The sequence below is a fragment of the Sinocyclocheilus rhinocerous genome, unplaced genomic scaffold, assembly GCF_001515625.1.
Source record: "Sinocyclocheilus rhinocerous isolate Xijiao unplaced genomic scaffold, SAMN03320098_v1.1 scaffold4136, whole genome shotgun sequence".
NCBI lineage: Eukaryota > Metazoa > Chordata > Actinopteri > Cypriniformes > Cyprinidae > Sinocyclocheilus > Sinocyclocheilus rhinocerous.
In genome coordinates this window covers 23252-29826 of record NW_015638206.1, presented here as the reverse complement: position 1 = coordinate 29826, position 6575 = coordinate 23252, and the positions used below count along the sequence as shown (strand labels likewise).

At 34.8% G+C, this 6575-nt stretch overlaps 1 pseudogene; it reads right to left on the bottom strand.

Annotated features, from left to right (window-relative positions):
• The window catches only part of LOC107749624 (lysyl oxidase homolog 4-like), a 20758-nt pseudogene that overhangs the window by 10450 nt on the left and 3733 nt on the right, over window positions 1-6575 (bottom strand).

Below are 6575 nucleotides of genomic sequence, written 5' to 3'. Positions count from 1 at the left end.
GGTCTGAATACTTTCTGTACCCAGTGTATATATATATATATATATATATATATGCATTTCCAATCTTACAGTAGCTTCCATTTAGGCTTTATTAATTTTTTTTCTAATGTGTCAAATATTCAGACATGTTCTAGAGAAAAAACAAGTTTACAAAATATATTTTTAAATGCTTTATAAAATAGATATTAAATATATTTTCAAAAAATATATTGGTAAAAAAAAAAGTAAATATAGTTTTAGCAAATATATTTTTGGCCATGCTTTGAAATATATTTAAAAATGTTTTTAAATCCTTTTTTTTTTTTTTTGCCGTATGGCTCTGATCACTTTAACAACCTGTTTTGTGTAAAACACTGGGATTTTCTTCAACAAAACCAAACATCCTTCAACCAAAGTCCCTCTTTAGAGAAGAAAAGTGTCTGTTAGGAAATCTGTGTCAAACTAATTATATATTTATATTTAAATATAAAGATCTGACGATTAGATTTAATCCAGTGAACTGCTCTTTACTCTCATGAAATGAAAACACATTTAATCTACATATAAAGGTTTCTTCCAAACGAAGCAACAGGCAGAAACGAGCGGAGACGGGTGGAGGGAAAGCAGCTATTAAAACCCCTCGCAGAAGCACAGTCTCTCTGCGGCTGGAGTTTAATATAGACCGCACAGAAACAGAGACTCCAGCCCGTCATTTAGCGCTCAGAATAAATCACAGAACAATACACACAACACCGTTTCTCTCCTGAACGCACATGAAGAACACATATCTGGGGCAGAAGAATGAAGAATTCACTGCAAAAACACATAGATTTGTTCTTGTTTTAATCATAAACTCACTTCATTTTGACACCGTTCTCAGACTTCTGTCTTTTTAATCAATCTGTAGAGATCTGCTCTGGAAAACAAGCCAGATTCTGAGGAAGAGCTGTGAAACTGATGTAAAGTGAGAGTGAACTAAAGGTCAAAACTATTAAATCTAGTCCAGACCACATAAATACTGCTCATTAAAGCTGTGGTGTTTCTTATTAAAGTGTCTCTCAGTGCTGCAGTGAGCAGAATAAGGGGCTACTGTCAAATAAAGCTTAATGTAAGCGAAAGCCCCGCCTCCGGGCTGCTCTGATTGGTCCAGTGTTTCAGAGCCCCGCCTCTGGGCTGCTCTGATTGGTCCAGTGTTTCAGAACTGATTCGTTCTGAGTGTTTGATCGTTGTTCTCGTGTCTCGTATCTTTCGCAGAATCTCACACATTAAATGTTTTCTAAAAACGAGGCGTTCAAGTTAAAATATGTACGTGACTATAAGCTGTGTTTTTTCTCAATTCCACTGCCAACATTTAGCGTTGTTTTTGTTTTTTTTAAAGAAAAAACACATTTTGTATGAACGACCATTTAGATTCCATACGGCAAAAACATACATATTTTCTGAGGCCAAAATATACTTTAAACACATGCTAAATATATGTTGTTAACAGTGAAGCTCAATGAAAAATATTGTTGAAATATAAAATATATATTTCTTGATGATTTTTATTCAAATGTGTTAAATATTTACACGTTATAGACAACAAAGTAAGTTTTTCTTCAAATGTGACATATTTGAATTTATTTATGTATGTAATGTATTTAAATATTTTTTGTATATTTTGAAAATATATTTTAAAACAAATATTTAAAAATATTTTTCAAAAATAAAGGGAAAAACGCTCAAATATATATTTATATAAATAGATTTTGAATAATATTTTAGCAAATATATATATATATATATTAGCCATTATTTATATATATTGAAACATATTTTTAAAATATATATATGTAGGCAATGTTTTGTATATTTTTGAAAATATAAAAAAAAAACATCAATATTTTTCAAAAATTATTTATTTACATAATAAAATAATATATTTACATAAATAGATTTTGAGTCATATTTTAGCAAATACATATATTTTTTTAGCAATTATTTGTATATTTGAAAACTTATTTTAAAAAAAATATATATATATATATACAGAGAGAGAAAGAGACAGAGAGAGGGGCAATTTTTGGTATATTTTTGAAAATAGTTTTTAAAAAACATAAATATTTAAAAATATTTTTCAAAAATAAAGCAAAAAAGCTCAAATATATATTTATATAAATAGATTTATGAATCATATTTCAGCAAATATATATATTCAGCAGGAACTGGAAGTGAGAGCTGATGGAAACACACGCGCTCTGATGAAGAAGGAGAGAGTTTATCAGACAGAAACTGAAGGACTCGAGCAGCCGGCGGTTCCTGTGAAGACAGAGCAAGCCTGTCTCTTATTCACGGCTCTCAGTCTCTGGGCTTCTGACCGTGTTACACAAGCGCTCGCACAGAACAGACACAGATATAAGCAGTCAGACTGGAATCAGCTGATTACATGCGATTAGAGGAGGACACATGCTGCTATTCCTGACACTAAACACAGTCTGTGGAAGAGCTCGGAGCCTCAGATGTTTAGAGAGACGAGCAGCCAAACTCAGACGAACTCAGACGAACACGCTCCAACCAGTGTTACTTAGTATCACTCATATACTCTTACAGTTCTTGATAGTTCTTGAAGTTTAGCTATTTTAGTGCATCAAGTTAAACTAAATTATTATTATTATTTTAGTTTCAGTTTTCATGTTATGTTATACTTTTATAGGTTTAGCTAATATATTAATTTTAGTAATTGTTTATTATTTATTATTAATTATTTTTGTCATTTTAAATATACGTCTTTACAGGTTTAATTAATTTTCTATGTCAGTTTTAGTTTTAGTTATTTTAGTACATCAAGTTAAACTACATTAAACTGAGAAATGTTGCCTTGGAAACTAGTTCAAATACGTTTTTAGATAAGTTTAAGGTTTTATATTTTATTTTATTTCAGTTAACATTTATTTTTATTATTTATTATAATTTTTTTAATCATTTATTTTTTTGTCATTCTCACATTTTATGTTCCACTTCAACTTTCATTGACGTATAATTTGTTAAAATGTGTATTAAATTGGAAAAAGGCAAATTATACGCATTTTCTCTAGTGGTCTGAGACTACTTCTTAATATTTTAATTTATGTACTAACAGATGCTAAGTTTCAGTTTTAGTGAACTATAATAACTCTAGTTAGTACACCATGGGAGCTGGTTTATTGTTGGTCTATCAGTTTGCATCGGTTGGTTAACCACTTAAACCAACTAATGACCAAGCTGGATCATCTAGAAACCATGTGAAACTTGAAATATTCACACAAATAAGCAGAATATTCCTTTAAACTGGATTAAATCAGGTTGCATTAACTAGTCTTACAGGTTAGTCATGACTTGCTCTCAGTATGTTGATGAGGAACCGCACATACTCACCGGTACACGCGTGTGTCGAGCTGCTCCGCTGACGGGAATCCCAGCATGCCACACAACGACTGCTGTGACCAAGCTGGATCATCTAGAAACCATGTGAAACTTGAAATATTCACACAAATAAGCAGAATATTCCTTTAAACTGGATTAAATCAGGTTGCATTAACTAGTCTTACAGTTAGTCTAGTAAGTCATGACTTGCTCTCAGTATGTTGATGAGGAACCGCACATACTCACCGGTACACGCGTGTGTCGAGCTGCTCCGCTGACGGGAATCCCAGCATGCCACACACCACACGACTGCTGCTGAGATCCCAGCCCACACTACACACCTGCCTCCATTTCCCAGCATGCCTCACCTCCAGCACACCCTCCGTCACCATGGCAGCGCTCCGAGCGGCGCTCAGAACGGCTCGGAGACGCACCTCGTCCAGCCGGAGCGACCCAGACGACTGAGAGAGACACGGACAAACATTAACCCTGCGAAGCCTGACAGATGAAACTAGATAAAGAAGTTTGTCAAGACAAACTTTAGGTTGGCTTGAGAAAGCCTAGCCTCAAAGTTTAAAGCAGTTGTAAAAGCCTGAAGTTTGAAAATTTAGATTAGATAGATGCTGATAACATGTTTCTAGCATGATTAGCATGTTTTTAACATGATTTGCCTGTCACTAGCATATTGCTGGCATGATTAGCATGTTACTAGCATTTTGATTAGCATTTTTACTAGCATGTTGCTAGCATGATTAGCAAGTGACTAGCATGATTAGCAAGTTACTAGCATTTCACTAGCATGTTTCTAGCATGATTAACATGTTACTAGCATGATTAGCAAGTGACTAGCATGTTTCTAACATGATTAGCAAGTTCCTAGCATGTCGCTAGCATGTTTCTTGCATGAATAACAAGTTCCTAGCATGTTCCTAGCATGATCAGCAAGTTACTAACATATCGCTAGTATGTTTCTAGCATGATTAACATGTTACTAGCATGTCGCTAGCATGATTAACATGTTTCTAGCATGGTTAGCATGTTACTAGCATGTTGCTAGCATGAATAGCAAGTTAGTAGCATGTCGCTAGCATGTTACTAGCATGATTGGCATGCTACTAGCATGTTGTTGGAATGTTTCTAGCATGATTAGCATGTCGCTAGGATAGATAGATAGATAGATAGATAGATTAGAAATATTAGATAAGTTTGAATGAGTTTGAATGGGTTAGAAATAGTACATAGAAGGGAAGCTTGATTGAGTCTAATGGGCTTCAGTGTGTTTAGATTTGAATTTTGACAGTTGGAGTTTGAATAGTCTTGGCTCATCTGAACATTCCGTCAATGTAAGTCTATGGGATTTTTATGATTTTTAATCTTCAGTTTTATGAAAACCATAAGTCGGATCAGTCTGAAAAGATATAGCAACCCGAGTCAGATCAGTCTGAAGAGCTGGGTTGAGTTTGGTGGTTCTAGCTGGAAAGCTCTAGGAGGAGCAGCGTTCAGAAATGTAGTCTAAGAAGAATAATAATAAAAAGCTTAAGTAGCAGATCAGTTGGCTTTCTCAAGCTAACCTAATAACAGAAAATATATTGTTTGATAGTGTGGCTCTATATCTCCAGTAATCTGTCTCAGTAAGATGAGAGTGAAATGCTCCAAACATATAATGCAGTGATTGAGAGCTGAAGAAATAAAGGCTCCTCAGAAGATGTGAGATGTTCTGGAGGCTTGTGAAGATCATTCCTCCGCTGAGGAACAGTGAAAGTAAAGCTTCTGGAAACAAACGCTCCTCAAAAGATCCTGAGGATCAGATTTGAGACTCTAAAACATGATTGATGGAGAATCAAGTAAAGCTGAGCTGCTTCAGTCCAGTAAGTGTTCATCTGGAGATATTACTGCAGTTATTCTGACCTTTACTTGATCAAAATCAGTCAAGATTTAACACGAGAAGCTCCAGCTGAAGCTGGACGTTTGTACAATTACACTAAAAAAGATTTGACTGGATAAAACACTCTAAACTATCAACCAGAGACAGAAGACATGAGGAGATTGAGTTGGATATTCATGATCAAAAATGATACAGCAGCTCTATAACATTAAAATGTTAATAAAGCAAATCAGATTGAAATGATTCAGTTCTTTTTTTACGGATCCAGTGAGAAGCTTTACGGTTTAATCCTGGAGTCTCTGCCTGCAACTGAGCTCACAGACAGGAAGTGCTGAAACAGCCAATCAGAATCCTCCAGAGAGCTGTCAATCATCAGACGAGCCGGCTCTAAGCGACTGCGGTTTACAGCATGTTTACACTGCTAGTCTTCAATTACATGACACTTAACCGCTGGGAAAACTGAGCAGATTAACACGGTCAGACTAGAGCTGCTGTGATGCTGGTTCAAGATGGACTACCAGTTTAGTTGGTCAACCAACTAAACCAACTAATGACCAAGTTGGATCATCTAGAAACTATCTAAAACCTGGAATATTTCATTGAAAACAGTTATATTTTTGTGGAAACTGTGATACATTTTATTTTTCAGGATTCACAGATGAATAGAAAGTTCAAAAGAACAGCATTTATTTGAGATAGAAATCTTCTGTAACATTATAAATGTCTTTACTGTCACTTTCCATCAATTTAATGTCTCCTTGACAGTGTTGGGAGTAACGCATTACAAAAGTAATAATATTACAGTAGTATATTACTTTTTGCTGTAACGCAGTAATATAACGCATTACTAATAAAATTTGGGTAATATTATTACTCGTTACAATCTCAGTAACGCAAGTTACAACAACATATTTTAACTCAAAATTAAGTGGTGAATTTACTAACACCGCAAAACAGCACCAGAGAAAAAAATCCGCGGGTAAAATAGTTTGTCTATCTTCTGTTGCTGGAATTAGATGGTTGAGATGACTGCAGAGACGGATTCTACATTTGTGAGATGGACACACTCCTGTTATTTTCAGTTCATCGGAGAAAAGGATAAGAATGCATAGTCAGGTGCAATATGTGCGACACCAAACTCTCAACATGGAGAAATAGCACGAGTAAAACCTGGAAACACCTGGACTGGTGCCACTAACACTAAGCTACCGGAGAGAGCTGCGGGATTGGAGAAGAGAAAAAAGGCGGCGGACGAGCAACAAAAATTAAGTTTAACTAAAAATAAAATCTGTTTTTATTAAATCATAGCCTATATATAAAATGAATGAAT